At 40.8% G+C, this 19570-nt stretch overlaps 1 protein-coding gene across 1 annotated transcript in view; it reads right to left on the bottom strand.

Annotated features, from left to right (window-relative positions):
* prr36a (proline rich 36a) overlaps positions 1-17679 on the bottom strand; it is a 38046-nt gene extending 20367 nt beyond the window's left edge. The window contains exon 1 of the mRNA XM_074630542.1: positions 17280-17679. The gene's annotated coding sequence lies outside the window, so the exon portion shown is untranslated. The remainder of the gene's footprint in view (positions 1-17279) is intronic.
* Positions 17680-19570: the final 1891 nt, after the last annotated feature.

Raw genomic sequence — 19570 nt, 5'->3', positions numbered from 1 at the left:
CTCATGAATGCAGAATTGAACCATGCTGCACTACTCTTGAAGTCATGTGTTAAATATGTCACTCTCACTGACACAGCCAAAGGAAATGCCATTTATGGCAAGGGGCCTCCAAGGAATTTGGGGGAGTCAGAAAAACAGGAAGTGAGCAGTGAGAGATGCCAACAAATCTGTTTGCTAAACCACAGTGACTAGTCCGCCCATCTAACAGAGCTATCATGGTAATAATGCATCATAATGCGTGCGGTACCAATATAAACTTAGTAATCACTATTAAAATACCACAATAAAAAGGAACAGTGGATTGTTTTAATTTCACATTTTATGGGCCAGAACTATAAAAAAAAAATGATGACTTGTGACTGTGCTCCAAATGGCTTCAAGCATCTTGAAATTGAAAGGGAAAAAGCTGTGGTTTGGAGTGCTGAAAGCCAAGAGAGGTTTCATGACACACAGCCCACAGCTGATGAGGAGAGGGAGGAGGTGGAAAACAAGCACCAAATGGCCCACTTGACAACCATTGTCTTCCTCTCTGTAGAGCAGATGCAGATGGTAATCGTCACATAATCATGTGATCGCTTAACAGCGACTGGGAGATTCCCTAATTGACAGCACTAGTGGAAAACTGGAAATTAATGTAGAGGAGAAGAAGCTGTGGTGAGGTTGGAGAAAAGGAAGGGGCAAGATATTAATGAGCTCAAGACCTATATGTGAATCTACTCAGACACATCCTCTTCCATATCAGTCAGGTTTTCTCTTGCTCCGGCTGGACGGAGCTCTTCCCGGATCCGTTATGGGTTTATTTCCCCCTCAATCATCCCCTCCACCCACACTCCCCATTCCTTTGCCCCTCTGACCACAGTAGCTTCACCCCACCCCCTCCCGATTACTCCTCTCCCTTTTCCTATAGCCACTTGTTCCTCCCCTCCTCCCACTGCTAATAGATCTGCTTCCAGTAAATTGCTACACATATGGTCTAGCCAGTAGAAGCTCTGTATGGCCCAGGAACAAGCTGTGCAAGAGGTGGATTAAAGAGGAAATAAAAAAACAGATTGAAAGGAATAGAAAAAGAGCAAAGACATACTAGAATATTACAAAGTAATGGAACTATAAAAGGGAGAGTAACAGATATGTTCTTCCTACTAGGCAGGAAAGACAGTGGAAATAATAAGAATGGACAAACCATGACAGCAATCCAGAAAGAGAGCAGACTGCCCTTTTAGTGCAAACTAATAAGGTCATGGCCGTAGACGATTTATGATATGCAAGCCATTAAGCCAGTTGACTAAAAACATCTTGGAAAATGGAGAAGTTCCAATGAGCAAGATTTTCCACAGACATGAGAAACTGAGTGCATTTTTACAGACTCGCAGTGAAGAACTAGAAGTGCACTCGGAGAGCGCAGACCTCCGCCAAGGCAGGTTTCATGTACGTCGCTCGTTCGAGTGCAACATTTTTTCAAAGACAAAGGCAACATGAGGCAACGCAACTGGTGGCCTTTGTTGCCGCTAGTTTTTTGTTGGTGGTGTTGGTTTGTCTGGGCCTTAATAACCAAAGTCTATAAACATTTGCCTGAGCATCCTGTTGTCCAAAGGTCAGGAAACATTTGTTTCCTCGCCAGTTACACATTAACATCAGAGGTAACACAATACTGTGGGCCCTTTCTCCTAGATCCTAAAAAGTTGATACTTTTGCACTCCCGTTTACGAGGTAAAAAGGTTTCTGTAAGCCTCAACTCTTCGGTATCAATGTATTCTGGGTTAGCCATGCAACAACAATGCTTCAGCAATCAAGAGACAAATGCATAAATGGACCATTTGTTGCCAGTTTTGGAATAAAACTCACACAAGACACCCACACCTGTACATACAGCCACTGAAACTCTCTAATCTCTTGTAAAAAATAATTAAGTCCTACCCTTTGGTTCAGCCATGGAAAAGTCACAACCTGGACTCAGTGCTCACTTTAAAACTGTTTCCCTCCTGCTGCCTTCTGTTTTCTTTCTTGTTCTACTCTGGTCTCTGTGGTTACAAATCTCACACAGAAAGAAAGCCAAGTGGTGGAGAGTAACTGCTCTACCAACAGAGTTTGTATTGTCCCCTCTTTTGGAAAATGTCAAGCCTTAAAATGAAAGTCAATTAGATAATGTGCAGAGCCTTTGGGACCTTGTTGTGCAAATCAAATCCATTGTCACTCCAGCCATTTGCAAATTGTGAACCAAGAGGTTAGCGAGGTGGCTTCTCACCACAAGTCCTTCCAGATTTTAATATTCATGGATTGGCATATTTGCGTTTCAAAAAAAGTAAATAAAAGCCACCCGGTTTGTTCAGACAGGAAGGAGCTTCTCAAAATGTGAGACAGGGAATTTGACTGGCACTGTGACGTGCATTGGCATAGTTTTGCCAGTCCAGCTACTAATGCCATGGGCTTAGCAGATAGCAGAGTGAATCACATTCCTCCTGTGATGACCCCCTTCTGGGTAAGTAAAGGCATCATCTCTAACCAGCTGACACTATGTGACGCAGCGCAGAGAGGGAGTGAATGGATCATTAAAATCCCATCCACACACGCACGCACGGATAAAGGATGATTTACTAAATTACAGCTAGACTGCTCTGCAGAGCCGATACTCGTTTTCATATCCATCAGGCCACCAATACTAAACACTATTTTGGGATTCTTTAAGCTGTTGACACTTAGCTGAGAACATGTTGAGTCAGAGCTCCTGATTTTATGTTCAGAAAAATGACGGCACAACAACACCAGCAGCATTTTTAAAATGGTCTGCCTGGTCAAGATGATCAGCCTCATGCATTTTAATGAAATACAAGACAGCCTTCATTGTCTGCCATTCTCTCAGTCCACATTTGCATAACAAATCCTAGTTCACTGAAGATTTAAAACCATATTCAGGACGCAGCATGCCTTCTTTCTAGCCAGCTCCACATGGCTAATATCACAATTAGCTCAATACCACAGTGACAATTACAATGTGTTGCAAGTATTGTGTTGTGAAGACAAAAGGCCCAAAGGCTGCGTTCAGCCAAAGCGGGAGAAGAGTGTGTTTATAAATGCAGCCATCACTTTGTAAGTTTGTTAGAGGGGGTCTGCCTAGACTGAGAAAGGGCTTCGGTGGTATTTACATTCCACTTCTTCTAATACAGAAATATGGCCTTGTGTGTGTCATTAAATCTTACTCCTGACCTCTGTCTTGAGGCAGTTTAATTACATCTGTCGTACCCCATCTCCCAGTCTCTTGCTGTGCTAGTCCAGACATTAGAAGTGGTGCCTGACAAAAATGGGTCATTTTTAATGCTGTGTCTAATACAAGCAGAGGGGGATTTAGCGGTGTTGAGAGCATGGCAGGGGTTTGGAATGCATTGTGCAGACTGCTGGAGGTGGTGATGGATGAAGGGGCTGTTGATACTGATGCTGGGGCTTAATGTCATCTGTAGATTTACCACAGACTGCTGTCACAATGCTGTAAATACAAAACAGAAAAGAGACCCATTACACATTAGGACTGAAACAGATGGATTGCGTGTCTAAAGACAAGCCACTGAAGGAAAATTAGAACATACTTCAGCCATATCAATGTCCAACTTTCCTTAGGTGCCTTTTTGTATTACAGCTGAATTGATCGACAGATAAATCTCCAACTATTTAGATAAATTGACAAATCCTTCAGGTCATGATTCAAGCAAAAATAATAAATATTCTGTTTTTCCAGCTGGTGCTGCAACTAATGATTATTTTCGTTGTTGATTAATCTGTTAATTATTTTTTCGATTAATCAATTAATTGTTTGGTCAACAAAATGTCAGAAAGTGGTGAAAAATGTCCATCAGTGTTTCCAAAAGCCCAAGATGACATCCTCAAATGTCTTTCTTTGTCCACAACTCAAAAGATATTCAGTTTACTGTCATAGAGGAGTAAATAAACTAGACAATATTCACATTTAGGAAGCTGGAATGAGAGAATTTTAACTAAAAATTACTCAAACCGATTAATCGCTTATCAAAAACAGTTGTCGATTAATCTAATAGTTGACAACTAATCGATGAATTGATAATCGTTGAAGCTCTAGTTCCAACTTCTTAAATGTGATGCTTTGCATCTTTTCTTTCTCTTAAGTAGGCCTATATAGTAAACTGTTTTGGGGGTTTTAGACTTTTCTTTACATCACTTTAGACTCTGAGAAATTGTGACAGTGATTTTTCACAAATTCCTATTAATCCAAACGATTATTAGGTTTATCAAGAAAATAGTCAGATGAATTGATGAAAATAATCTTTAGTTGCAGCCCTATTTTGGATATTAAACTAGCCTCTTCAGTTGCCCGATGTTGAGTTACTACTTTGAGATCCATGTCAACGCTGCATCTGCTCCAAGATGATTAATGGTAGAAAGTGAATGCCTGAAGCAGCATCGGTATCAAGAGCACATCCGACCCATCCACATTCCAGCTCTACTGACTTCCTCAAGACTCCTCAGGGCTACACAGTGACAGCTGTCCGTGTGTGTGTGTGTGTGTGTGTACGAGTAGGGAGTCATAGGAAGTCCAATGAATGTGTGCGTGCTGTGTATACATCAGATGAGGCAATGTGTGATGAAAGTGAGCAAAAAATGTGGAGGATGAAAGTGTGCATGATGTGAAAATGTAATTTGCACAAATGTACAAGCATGCATTGCAGACACAAAAAGGAAACTAGAATTTAGTGGCCCGTCAATTCCTGCATTCTTTCAATTCCACAGGCACATCTAACTGATCTCTACGTTCCTACTAGAACCGCACCTTTAGACGGTTAAAACAAATGAAAGCTGGCCTGGTGAACTTGACCGTGGTTACAGGTCTGGGAGTGTCAGTGTATGTAGAGTGAAGTATGACAGTGTTTACAAATGAGATATGAAGCCCATCTGTCCATTTGCTCATTAGCTTTCCTCTGGTGTGTGTTCAAGGCATGAACACAGGAAGAAACACAGGCAGTATTCAGTCTGTGTGTGGACACAAATGTATGTGAATGAAAAGACTAAGAGGAAGAGGGTGGTCAGTTTATGCAGTGGAATGAAAAAACAAAACAAGAGGTTTTATTGTCTTTGGGAAAGGAAGGGGGCTTTCCTGAGCTTCAGTCTCAGAGTAACAGATCAGATGCAGGGAAACCTGCTCACTTTCACCTCAAACCCTGGACTACTAATACCACCACCACCACCACTCCAAAAAACATCAAAATTTACAGCACCAATCTTTAATGAGAGATGAAGAATCTAAAAACTATACTCTTACCAACATGGGAGTGGGCAAATATGCTTGCTTTATGCAAATGTATGTATATATTTAGTATTGGAAATCAATTAACGACAAATATAGTCCAGAAACCCTCACAGGTACTGCATTTAGCATAAAAAAAAATGCTCAAATCATAACATGGCAAATTGAAGCCCAACAGGCAACAGCTGTCAGTGTGCTGACCTGACTATGACTTGCAACAAAACTGCATGTGATTATCATAAAGTGGGCATGTCTGTAAAGGGGAGACTTGTGGGTACCCATAGGACCCATTTTCATTCACATATCTTGAGGTCAGAGGTCAAGGGACCCCTTTGAAAATGGCTATGACAATTTTTCCTCGCCAAAATTTACCGCAAGTTTGGAGCACTATTTAACCTCAACAAGCTAGTATGACATGGTTGGTACCAACGGATTCCTCAGGTTTTCTAGTTTTATATGATATCACTATCTTAGCGTTAAAACTGAGCCCGTTACAACCTCCGAAAGATTGATTAATGCGTTAAAGAAATTAGTGGCGTTAAAACGAATTTGCATTAACACCTTAACTTTGAGAGCCCTACTAAAAAATAATTTATGTTAAAAGTGGGATGATAAATTGACTCGGAGCAGCAGGTCTTTACACACAGAGCCTCCCATTTCTTTACACACAGAGCCTCCCATTTCTTTACACACTCAGCCTCCCGTTTCTCTATCTGACCATACAAGGCAGTAGTGCTGTTTCTGCTGTATCACCAAGCGAGTGTTTAGTTCACACACATACAGAGTGACAAGAGAGAAGGAAGAGAAATTCAATTTGCTGTTAGAACACACACATACGTCTCAAAGCATGCTGAAAGGAGAGGCAGAGTGCATATATGAGCCAATCGTTTGTGAATATATAGTGCCCTACAGAGCACATTGCTGAATAGTCGCCTCCAACTCTGCACACCACGAGTCTTTGCAGCTCCCTCTCGCTCTGACACACAAAAACAAATATGGTACATAATGAGTCCTTGGAGGGTAATTCACAAACAAGGCCAAGAAAAGGGATATTTATCAATTTCATTGTATTCCTCTCTTGAATAAGAGTGACTCTGTGTTCCGGCTTTGATCAGTATCACAACTTGTGACTTCTCCAGTTACGACTAATGACGTCAGTTAAAAAGCAGGTTAAGTAAAGGAATGCATCATCAAAAGCAGAAAGCACTAAACAAGAATGCACTGTGTGCTCCATGGCTAAAAAAAATAGATGATAATGTAGTTTTATGAAGCTATGATGATAACCAAAAAAGGCAACAACATTGTCTAACAAAGCCAGAGATGCAGCCTGAGCCGTCATTTTTAGTGGTTATCTACACCAAAGTTAGACTTAAAGTCTTCTCAGTACATCAATTTTGCTCAAATGGGATTAAAATCTGTTCTCCTTGCTACAACATGCCCTGTTGGTTTTTAATTTACATTTCTCTCATCAAGAAAAAATGTTTTGTCACAGAATAACTGATCCCTGGGGGCATCAATAACGAAGTTAGGCCTACAGTAATTTTATCACACAGATAAAAATGACTGTAGATTTTGCTTAAATTGAATTAAAATCTGTGATTTTGGCAACACGTCCAGACAGCACTCTCTACTCAACTCTCACTTTTTTTTGTCCTTCATCATTAATACACTGGTCAACCCCTATTTTTCTAATTGGAACAAAACAAGAAAATATAAGAAAGGATTTAATGAATTAAAAATATGTTATGACTTTGGTTATTTTGTGACAACAAATGCATTTCAACATGAGTTAGGAAATGCTGCAGAGCTTCAGTAACAGGAAGTGATATATTGTGGTTCAGACATGATTTGCAAACAGTAATGTATCTGGCCTTCATGGCACGGATAGTGAGCAATATAAGTATCTTGGTGCTTAAAGCCCCGTGTTCTCTCCCGCAAAGTGATCCAACATCATCTTAAAATGATGCTGACAGCTTGCACCAGGTTAGAAACAACCAATAAGCATCAAGTCAATGAAGGATGATGTATCTTGTCAGCTACCATCAGTGTACGTGCAACACAGCCACTGGATTATTGACTTTTGGCACAGTGTCCCTCTGGCTGAGAAGAGCGCAGACGTGTTCAAATGGAAATTCCTTGCATCTATGAAAATCTTCTGTCGGTCCTGTCATAGGTATGGAAGTTGTTTTCATCCAAGAGAATTCATCAGTTCAGAATGGATTTATGCATCTCTGCAGTAGTCTAGCAACACTTATGGTCATCCCAGACATGTGCAATGTTAAACTGTTGAAAAAGAAAGTAAGAGATTGTCCTTGAAAATAACCACACAAATATCAGCTATCCAGAATATTTTACCTAACAGTACTCCACCTGTTCTACCACAGAGACAACACATGGCCAAGGTGGTAGACTGTCAAGTGTCAACATTACAACACCCATTATTACACACTAGATGCATTCCTCAGCAGGCTGTCTGCCCGACAGGCGAGAAAACACACACAGAAAGCAAAACAACCTCATTACTTGTGGGGCACTGAGGGATAATGGAGTAAAGAATGTCTCATTAAACAAAAACAAAAAAATGCATACTGTCTGTATGATCTATTTAGTAAAGATCACACCAGCTCTTCTCAGTTTAAGCTTAAAATGTTGGTGATGGAGGGACAATGAGAGCTACTGTGGGCCGTGGTTCCTTAGAGCATCGTTGTCTGGGCATTTATTATGAACCAGACTTGGTCAAAACAGAGTATATGGCTGGACCGTGTATGGTCAGTCTGTGAATTTGTGGCTAAACTGTTACACAAATAGTCAGTGGTCATGTCTACAATGTTAAATCCAGCGGTACCTGTCCACCAGGTCCAGTGAGGACACGAGGGGACGCGCTGCTCCACTCAACTGGCCATTCAAGTGGTGACTATTGTGAAATGCACCTGGTTGGTCCCTGGTTTTCTGCTGGCCATTTTTTTTTTGGCCTGCTCAAAGGCCTTTTTTTAAACTCTAATTGTTTCCACCCAGTTTAGCAATGAAGGGAGATCGTCTTCAGTCTCTAGTTGAGCAAAGCGTTTGGAGACTGACTTCTGAGTCTACAGCTGTACAATCAACACAGATCTGTCTAATTAAAGAAATGAAAATGAAACAAAAATGAAATGTCCTTTTGAGAATAACCACTGGCCAAAACGAGTGATACGTTTAGGTCGCATTATGCCAAAGAAAAAGGAAGCACTCCAACGTTAATTATCTGTTTCAACTTCTGTTGTCAACATCCTGTATAGTGGAGGAAGCATTCATGCAATCTAAGAAAATAAAATCACCCAAAGCATGTATATTTTACAGTAAAGCAATTTCAGCAGTTGTGGGTGAGGTAACCACAAAAACAAATATTGACAAGGATAAAAACGTAAAAAAAAGCCAAGAAAATTGATTAACTATTAACGAAGATGCACCATCCTATAGCTTTCAGAAGAGTTTCTATTATTTCCATCACCACCAGGTCCTGACCACCAATAGAGCCGTTTGTTGACACTTTCCCCAGCCAGTCTCCGTTGATCCCTTTGGATGGAGCTTTTATTTTTTGTGTGTGGAGGGCAGGGCTGCCTACGGAGGCTCCTCACCCCTTGCAGAAAAACTATCAAGAAGATGAATGGCACTCCATGCACCTCGTTATCTGCAGACAAAGAAACGTATTAACCCTCAATGATTTTACCGACTGACTGACTTCTCTTTGATCTGTCCAAATAATAAGATTGTGTGCAACCGTTGACAAGCTCTACATCGCCGTATTTCATCGCAAGACTGCATTCGCACGACGAAAGCTTGTTCTGAATAAGCCCACTTGTCATCTACAAATTGCATTCTCCAAAGTATCTCTTTGTCATGAATCCCTGCTGTATTACTGAGCAGTAATTTATCCAAAGCATGGGCCTAGGACAACTATGATCTGATCAAACAACTACTGGATATATACAGTAGACAAAGCAAGGGATATGCCTTATAACTATACCTTTCAATGGATTAGTGGAGGAAATTAGAGTTCTATAGCATTATAATATTCTGTTCACTGCACAGATATGGAAAAAAATAAAACCGATATAAAACTACTGACAAGATGTTAGCACTGACAAAAAAAAAAAGCCAATGCCCTTAGAAGAGAAAAAACACTTTCATCACAGGGGGGTGCTGGGCTTGACGATAAGCATGCAGCTTATTCTAATCAATTCCATACGGGACACTAACATGTGCTAAGTGACTGTAAGCTACTCAATAAGGCCATTAGGAGCAGGTGGTTAAGTGTGGCTACAAGTTAAATGGACTGAGCCAGTTAGCCTTTAAGGGAGTGGCAGTCAAAACGGGATGGACTAGAGGCTACTGGCAGCAGAGTGGTCTGAAAGGCTGTAGAGAAATGGGTTACAATCTGTCACAAACCTGGCAGGATTTGCAAAAAGCACCGAGCCAGTCCCCGTGCCACCAGGACAGGCAGGGCGAGTAAAGTCAATAGGGTGTCATCATCAACCAGGGTGGGGAAGTGAGTGTATGTAAGCAGATTTGGTCAAAAACAACAACAACACCCACCATGATCATCTCAAGTGTTTGCGTGCATAATGGAGTATAACATTAGGGGGAAGGGGGGCAGACGAGCCCCATTGTCTGCACTGTGTGCACCATGTAACCCCCTCAGGCACGGTGCCGAGGGCAGTGGGGGTGGGTTTTGAGTGGATTAACTGGTGCAACGGGACGGGGGGGAGCAGCTGGCGCGGGTATCTTCACCCAAAAGAACCCAGGGAGTTCGAATAGGCTGCTGGGTGAAAGGGGGAAAGATGGATGACACCACTTTCATACAGTAGATATGTATATCACATGGATGAACTGAATGCACATTCAGCCTGTTTCATTAAGGACTGCTAGTCTGTCACAGGTTATTCTTTACTTTACATTCAGAGAGCTACATCTGCAGCTGCTAGTCCCATCACTGATAAATGATGGCCTTAAAAAGGTACATGTTTCCAGTTGTTACATAAAACATCGGTTTCACTTCAGGCTTGCTCTCTCTCTCTTATTTTTAGATCATTCAAGTTAGTTAAATGTTGTTAAATTACCAACATATCCCTAATAGACACACCCGCTCACACAAGTCAAGTTTAAAGTCATTTAAAAGAGGATGTGCGGAAGAAATAAGTTGAAAGGCTGCAGAGGACTTGCTAGAAAAAGGTAGGGAGGGAGTTATAGAATGATGTCATGGCTATAAAATAGATTAAGACCAGGCATACTGCAGTATAAAACTCATACCACTACCAGCTTCCTGCCAAGGACCATTGTCCCATGTTATCTCCTTCTCTTTTTCCATTTCCTGTTGCTTTTCAATGTCAACTAACTAATAAAAGCAGAAGGAGGGGGCTGGAGAAGAAAAGCTGGAACACTACCACACATTATTTCATTATTTTGTGTTAAAAAAGTACAGCTGTCAAAGTTAACGGGATGATGGCTTGTTAACGCAAATTCGTTTTAACACCACTCATTTCTTTAACGCATTAACGCAACTTGCAATTATTAGGTTGTAGTATGCTCAGTAGAGTGAAGATACTGACATCATATGAAACTAGAAAACCTAAGGAATCCTTTGGTACCAACCATGACATACTAGCTTGTCGCAAAGTACGTGAAAAAACGCTCCAACATTATGGTAAATTTTGGCGAGGCATGGCCATTTTAGAAGGGGTCCCTTGACCCCTGACCTCAAAGTGTGAATGAAAATGGGTTCTATGGGTACCCACGAGTCTCCTCTTTACAGATATGTCCACTTTGTGATAATAACATGCAGTTTTTGGCAACTGACAGCTGTTGTGGCCTTTTGGGCTGGAGTTTGCCATATGATTTGAGCATATTTTTATGCTAAATGCAGTACCTGTGAGGGTTTCTGGACAATATTTGTCATTGTTTTGCGTTGTTAATTGATTTCCAATGATAAATATATACATACATTTGCATAAAGCAAGTGTATTTGTCCACTCCCATGTTGATAAGAGTATTAAATACTTGACAAATCACCCTTTAATGTACATTTTGAACAGATAAAAAAGTGTGATTAATTTACCATTAATCACGATTAAATATTTTAGTCGATGACAGCGTTAGTTAATAGCTTTTGACATTTTCAGTAACTTGACTTCTGCATGAATACAAAATAATAAAATTAAGAGATTCTGTTAAGGAAGGTTGGCTGTAAAGAAGCCAGAGCTGACATCAGTTTTGCTGCATTTAAAGCCAGCCAGCGGCTACTCTCCTGCGCACCAGCCAACTCGCTATAGACAGGCAGGCAGATAGTCAATATAATGCTGGAGACCCCGAGGGCCAGATCAGTTACCATGCTTCTGACTGGGCAGGGTCAGCTGAGGCCAGATGGACAGTGATCTCACGCCTCGCCTGCCTGCCTCTCTGACAGCCACCCACAGCCACACCCCTGAGTGAACCACACACATCTACACACACACAAACCCATTACTGAATACACAGGACTGACGCTCTCTTGCATATCAAGAGGAAGAGGACGATAACAGGATATGCCTAGCCTGCTCAACACAAACAAACACACCCTTATAGCTGCTGTGCACTTTGATTCACTTCAGACAGACTTGGATCAATAACTAAATAGATCAAAATATACAGCTTTGCAACAGTAGACAGCTGCTACACGCGGCAAATGGGGCATTCTTATCGTATAATACACTTATGCTCCTTTCCCTTTATACAGTTACTATATATCATCTACACTTCTTTCTTTTATTAGCTGCAAATATAACAGGTCTATACATGCTGCAATATGTAGCAGTGCAAATATTAATGCAAATGCTCCCTGTAAAATCAGTCATTCAAAAAAACTCTATATTGGCACGACACAACAGAACCTCTTTAGGATGGCATTTAAGGCTACCAAAGTGAGCTAACAAACAGACTACAAAAGTGCTGAATTACTCTTTAAATAATTACAGTGCACTGAGCCCAGCTTCACAGTCCAGACAGACTTAGTGCCTAAAAATGCAGCGCCAGCATCCACCACTTTATTCTAATAGGCAGGAGAGTGCCAGCCTCCAAACCACAGTGACGAAGAGTTGCAGCACCACACCTCCTCGCCGTCCCACAGCGGAAGAGCCAAGAGCAACACAAGAGACGCACTAGAAACCTTAAGGGTGAATGATGAAATATAGTTTAACTCACGAATGTCACCCTAAACAGATGCAGTAAAGCAGACAGGAGTTGAATTTCCATGGGCGTGGGCCTGAGACGGACACTGGTCGCAGGCTGTAAAAGCAGCTGACTTCCAAGCAGATGCGAATGCTATGCCCTTTACAAGAGTTGTGCTTTTCACTCAGCTGCCCTGATTTTTGAGTGAGTTCCCAGAGATACAGAAAAAAAACTAAAAAAAGGTTCACAATTCATGCTGTAAATACTGACATAAAGCATCAGTTTCGAGTCAGGCTTGCCTTTGCGATTATGATGGGCTTTTTATGAGCCAAACGCTTAATCTATAAAATAATCAGCAGAATAATTGATAATGAGAATAATCGTCAGAAACAGCCCTAAAGTAAAATTTCAGGCAATTGCATGCTTGAATGCATATTGCTAGGCCAGCTTTGCATTAATTCTGCATGAGCTATAGGAAGATCAATTCAGTTAATACTGAAGTGACCTTCCTTTATTTTAAAAAGGCAGCAGTTTTTATTAGCTCTTGAATGTGAATGATTTTAGCTTTTTTAATCTTCTTCAAAATGACTCTAAAAACACTGATGCTTGTTGATAAGGCAGAGAGTGATTGGTAAGTACATTCTGTTCTCACACTGTCGGATCATGGTGGAGAATAGATTTGAACCCTTGACCCCCAACATCCATAACCTCTCACAGCTGCTGCACATGAACCCACGCTGAGCTAAATAAACAGCACAAATCATCAGCCCCTAGATGTATTAATCCAACACCATTTAACAGGGTGAAGCTGACACCACAGACAGTAGCTAGTTTTTGTTCACAGGCCTGTCATCTCAGATAAAATCTAATTATCGGCAGACGGGCTAAGGATGCTGAAATCTGACTACAAGCTTGAGAAAAGCTCCCAAGTAGTCGAGAAGAGTATTCAGGGTGTTGAAGGTGACGACACAGAACAGGCATTTCACTCAGTCAGTCATAGAGCTTCAGCCTTGATTTGTTTCCCAATGTGTGGCATTTTAAACAGGCATACTACCAAAAATGGTGCAATGTCAACCACCTGCATTTCTGTCATGCCTGAAATAAACAACTGCAGCCTGCCTTGGTCATAAAAGTAGGCTATTTGAAGTTTACATTGAACTTGAAGCTACGCAGTGAACTAACAGATGAAGAAATAGTAAATGTTTGTGATGATTAAACATGAAAACCAATTATTTTTCTCACAATGCTTGCAGTGTCCTCTTTTTAGACCAACTTATCCGATCCCTTGAGACTTCTCTCAAGGTTATAGGATGCAGTGAAATGAGGTAACTATTTTGAGTGCCTCTTCTGGTTTGCTTTGGCCTTTAGGAAGAGGAAGAGGAAACAGAGGTGTTGACAGCGGAAGTGGCTGTGAAGAATTAACACAGCCTGTGTCCCAATTCAGAGGCAGGAGGTGTGGGTCTTTCACAAAACCTGAAGGGCGGGTAGAACCTGTTCCTGATCCTCTAGTATAGCCTCAAAGAGACACCAAAACTAACGGTTCATTTGGATGGGCTAAGATGCTTCCCTAAACCCTAAATGTTCTCCTTAGAGTCCTTGTTGTAACATCTTGATACTCAATTGAAATGAAATGATCATTATTTACACATAGGGATGCACCGATACTGGATCGGATATCGGGCTGATACTGACCCAAATAGCTGGATCGGATATCGGTGACAATGGGACCGATCCATTAAATACAATTTTATGTTTATATACTATATACATTATATACTGTAACTTTAATTCCTGTTTAAGTTTTAACCAATTTGTTGGTGCATTAAAAAGGTTTGCACTTTATTATTTTATTAATAAAGAAAAAGTGTATTTATTTGTTACATTTTGTTTTACAAAGTTATGAAAACAATGCTTAAGTCCAACCTGATGTTGCCTTACACATAAAAAAATGATCCAAGTCACTTCCACAAAGAGAGGTACACAGCTTATTAATTAAACACCGGTATCAGATCGATATTCTGCATCAGCTGATACCCCAAAGCCCAGGTATCGCTATCGGTATCGGGGCTGAAAAAGCCGGATCGGTGCATCTCTATTTACACATCTTGTCTGCGGGACTCCAAACAATGTGAAGCCAACCTCTCAAACACTCTGGTTAAAAGAGCTAGAAGAATAAGTAGAATAAGTTCTAAGATTGCACTTGAACACGTAATGGTTGACTGGCACCAGTAACTGATGACCAACTAAATGCAAATACCTGATAAATGTGACATGGTCCCATGATATTTCCCAACTTTATTGAGACCCGTGCACACTGGATTGTTGGCAACTGAGGGCCACAACGACACACCAGTTCAAATTCAGGCAACCACAGCATCAGTGACCCTCCAATGAGCTCTTGAAGCTTAGCAATAAAGTCAGAAAAGGTGTCGCACTTGGTTTCACACCCAGGTGACATAAACTCCTCAGCAACAACCCTGTGCACCCCCTGACAGCTGTATCACGAGGGTTTTCAGGAGGCTACACACTCCCCAGTGAGTGTCTGCATGTCAAATATCTGTTTGAAGCCAAAGAGAGAGTCACTGCTGCTCCCACACCCAACCAAGGCCTGCCCACCACACCCAGAAAGCCCAAAACACACTGGTTATGTAATGCAGACTCTGAGCCAAAACAGCATCCCCTCTATCACTGAGATCTGCAGACGATGCCGTCCGATAGTCTAGCCTCTGAGCTCTCTTGTATTCCTCACTTTTCTCTTGTCGCTCTGCCAAATCAAGAATGAGATCAGTCCTCCATGTGCAGGGATGCAAATATGAAAACAGAGATGATGGTTATCTTGGCAAGAAACAACAATGAGGAGGCACTGTAAAGGGCTTGGGTGTTGCAGGCAAGAAATCCAGTATGCAAGATACTTCAGAATGACTTTTTCCACATCTATCAATGCTGCTGATACATTTTGTTTTTAGCATTATTTTCCAACTAATCTCAATAGATAAACGATACGATACAACTTTATTGTCAGTTTGCACTGAAATTCATTTTGCATGTATGGGACTCTACATCGCCTCTTGGAGGGCAGAAGTTGATATTCCCCATTTAAAACATGCAAGGGATCAGAAGAGATACTGCTGGCAAGTGTGTGCATACTCTTTTTGTGAGCTGCTTGAAAGGAGGGTGTCACAAAGACATATCCTCCTGGATTTCAGGACCCCAAATAAACTGAAAAACTAAAAGCCAAGATGAGTCATTAATGGGAGTTCCTACATTATTTCAAGACACATGGGACACGTTTTGCAGATTTTATTGCCCCCACCACCAGTGTCCAATATTTCCAACATTATCAAACTGTTTCTCGTGTTGTTTGGGCCCCTGTCAAGGACCCCCAGGTGGTCCGAGGACTTTGAGAGTTTCTGGGTGTTTTTTTCAAGCCTTAAGGTGGAGCTTTAATAATACCATTTGTCTCTGAGAAACAAACACGCTGAATTCTGCACAGGTTTAGCAAAAGGCCCAGTTTTTAGCCTCCTCCATGTGCAGGGATGCAAATATGAAAACAGAGATGATGGTTATCTTGGCAAGAAACAACAACTGAGGAGGCACTGAAGGGCTTGGGTGTTGCAGGCAAGAAATCCAGGTTTAGTAAGCAACTTCAGAATGACTTTTTCCACATCTATCAATGCTGCCGATACATTTTGTTTTTTAGCAATTTTTCCCCCCAACTAATCTCAATAGATAAACAAAGACATATCTTCCTGGATTTCAGGAGCCCAAATAAACTGAAAAACTAAAAGCCCAGATGAGTCATTAACAGGAGTTCCTACAAGATTTCAAACACTTTGTGCAGATGTTATTGCCCCCACTTACATGTTTTAAATGGGGAATATCAACTTCTGCCCTCCAAGAGGCGATTTAGAGTCCCTACATTTAACCGCATCAGGCTAAAGAACGCTTTTGTCCATCGGTCCATCTTGTTGCTAAATAATAATTAATATGCTGCTAAAGACATGTAAATCCAGCGGACAGATGGTAATTTTGTAATGGGTTATGTATGAATAATTATGTGTTTTGTTTTTTGTCTGATGGGTCTTACTTGTCTATCTTTCTATGGTAACAGTATGTCTACTTTTTCTCAAACTGAGCGGACTATGGATGCAAAATGAATTTCAGTGCAAACTGACAATAAAGTTGTATCGTATCGTACCACCAGTGTCCAATATTTCCAACATTATTAAATTGTTCCTCGTGTTGTTTGGGCCCCTGTCAATGACCCCCAGGTGGTCCCAGGAGGATCCAACTTTTGGCACCATTGCTTTGAGAGTTTCTGGGTGTTTTTTTTCAAGCCTCAAGTGGAGCTTTAATAATAAAACCATTTGTCTCTGAGAGAACAAACAATTCTGCACAGGTTTAGCAAAAGGCCCAGTTTTTAGCCTCACAGAACAATAGACCGTGGAGGAGCAGCTTGCTGGGAGGAAACACAGTCAATACATTGAACCAGATACACAACTAGGACCGTGCAAGCTTGCAGAGAAGTCTTATACCCAAAATAAACGGATGTTTTTGAGAGTAAAAAAACACCGTTGAAACTACCGAACCGACAGGATCCCATGCTAACGTTACACATCCCACCATCAAAGAAAAGAAGAAGAAGAGGGCAAAATAACGTCTGGTTAATTTGAAATGCACACACAAAAGGAGGGTGAGCTTAACTAGGCTGTAAACAGTATCGGTTAAAATAGCACAAAGAAACGTTATAAGGTGACGTTCACTTAAACAACGCTCGAGCTGGAGACGTTGGATAAATTCAACGCTCGAGCTGGAGACGTTGACAAATTCTCCGTACCTTCCAACCGCCTGCAGCTCAGCCGTTGAAGACTCCGGAGAAAACCAACAGTCTCCTCCCTCTCGGTTAAAGATGCACTAAATATGTCGACGGGAGCCGTAAATTTCAACGGACTTAAACAATAACCCGAGCGTCCCTCTTCGTGTCCTTCCCTCCACGTTTGAGAGGCGGCGGCAGGCTGGTGAGGCTGCTCCCCTTCATGAAGGATGGATCAGGGCTGGTGGCTGGCGGCTGGCGGGGGGAGTGACCGAGAGGAGTGACTGAGGAGGAGTCCGGCGGCGGTTTGAAGAAGAAGAAGACGGTGGAGCGCGTGCTGCTGGCTCTGGTCATAAAAGAGAAGATGCAGATTAAATCCCGCGAGCGGTCCTCCAATCAACGGCGCGAGACTGGCGGTTATGCAAAGCAGGAGTGACGTCGAATTCAAAAACAAAGCTCGAGCCCTTGGGTCCGGGGCCACCCCTAAGGATGCTGGGAAGAAGAGAGTTGTCCTCCTCATGGGCATTTAGGAGCTACTTAATTTAATTGTTAAAAAAATATACAGCTTTGTTTTTAAATATTATATATATTATATATTTAAATATTATATATATATACAGTATATATATATTTAAATATTATATATATATATATTATATTTATATATATATATATATATAAATAATTTCCATCCATTGTTTAAAAAAATGAGGTCAGAGAGCGTTTAGATATACTGCTTTGTTTTTAAATATTGTATATATTATATATTTAAATATATATTATATTTATATTATATATTTAAATATATATTATATATATATATATATATAAATAACAATAAGTAGAGTGCATCTGGTATCTTTAATAGAAAGAGTCCCTGAATAATTTAGTTTCAACAAGAATAAGCAAAATATCCTCAAGCTCAATTGTCAAACAGGAAACCAGTGGAAAAAAAAGGTGAAAGGGGTATTCCAGCAGTTTATTTATTCCCGGGGCGCCTCACAGCAGCCCACTGCTCCTATAGCTAAGGATGGGTTGAGGTCAAATTGCCTGTATGTACCTGTAGGCATATGTAGGCTATATGACAAATCTAAAAATCTAAGTTTCTCCAAACCAATGGACAGTAACATATCTTTCACCCACCTATTGCGAGTCGGAGGTAGAACATGTTTCCATTTAAACAGAATAAGTCGTCTTGCCAACAAGGCGAGAACATGTTGCATGTCGTTAGAAATATTGGGCTGAAGGGGCACTCCGGACAAAGCCAAGAGAGGGCCGGGGATAATAGCAGTATTATATGCTACGTTAAGTGTGTTGAAGATCTCAGACCAAAATGTATTGAGGTTCGGGCAGGACCAGAACATGTGAGTGTGGTCGGCTGTAGATTGTCGCCACCTGTTACATGAAGGCTATTGTACTTTCATAAAGTTGGGGGACTCACAAGAGACAAATCTGAAGCAGCAAAGTCCAGATTTTTGTCCCCAGTATGGGTCAAACTCCAAAAACACAGGATCCTACATTTCCCATAATGCAACTAATAGCATTATTTCTTTTGACGCTCCTGGCTCAGTAAATGCTAGGGCTGTCACAAATACCATTTTTTGGGCTTCGAAGCTTTGGTGAGAAATATTTAAAGGTATTCGCTGCAGTGCGATGCAACCAACAGCGATATCCGTCTGAGAATAACTAATAATATTTAATGTTGAATATGAATAATGAATAATGTTGTTGGATTATTCCTTATTTCATGGGCTATTTTGGGATTTATACTTTATTATTACATACTTATATAATAAAAAAAAACGAAACATTCAAATACTGATTTGGAGGTCGATTACCATGGCAACGGTCGAAGCTTCGAAGCATTCGGGTCAGCCCTAGTAAATGCCCATGTCTTTCAAACTCCCTGCCTCCAGTTTGCAACACATACAGTACATATTTAATCTCAAAGCCTAAACTGAGATAACTCTGATTACCCTGTTTCTATTTCAGTCTCCAGGAAACACGATAACAAGAGTAAGTATGACAGTTTCACTAGTGTCTAGGTACTAAATTGTCAAACACTTGATGCCTTGATTTACATATTCGAAAAGGAGTGAGAAGAAGTATAAACTTATTTAATCCCACCCCTTCTCCATAAGTCATTCATTAATAATTAACCAGCTTCGTTATTGAGCCATACGCGTACTCTAATTAAATTTTCCTAAATTTGTCTAATTATAATTATTACCTTTTATCTCTGTCATACAGAAATCTAAATTAATTACTGATATCATTATCCTTATCAAAATATAAATTTGTTATCTATCCAGAAT

Source organism: Sebastes fasciatus, chromosome 3 (assembly GCF_043250625.1).
Source record: "Sebastes fasciatus isolate fSebFas1 chromosome 3, fSebFas1.pri, whole genome shotgun sequence".
NCBI lineage: Eukaryota > Metazoa > Chordata > Actinopteri > Perciformes > Sebastidae > Sebastes > Sebastes fasciatus.
The sequence above is the reverse complement of the archived record's forward strand: the minus strand, read 5'-3'. Positions and strand labels throughout refer to the sequence as shown.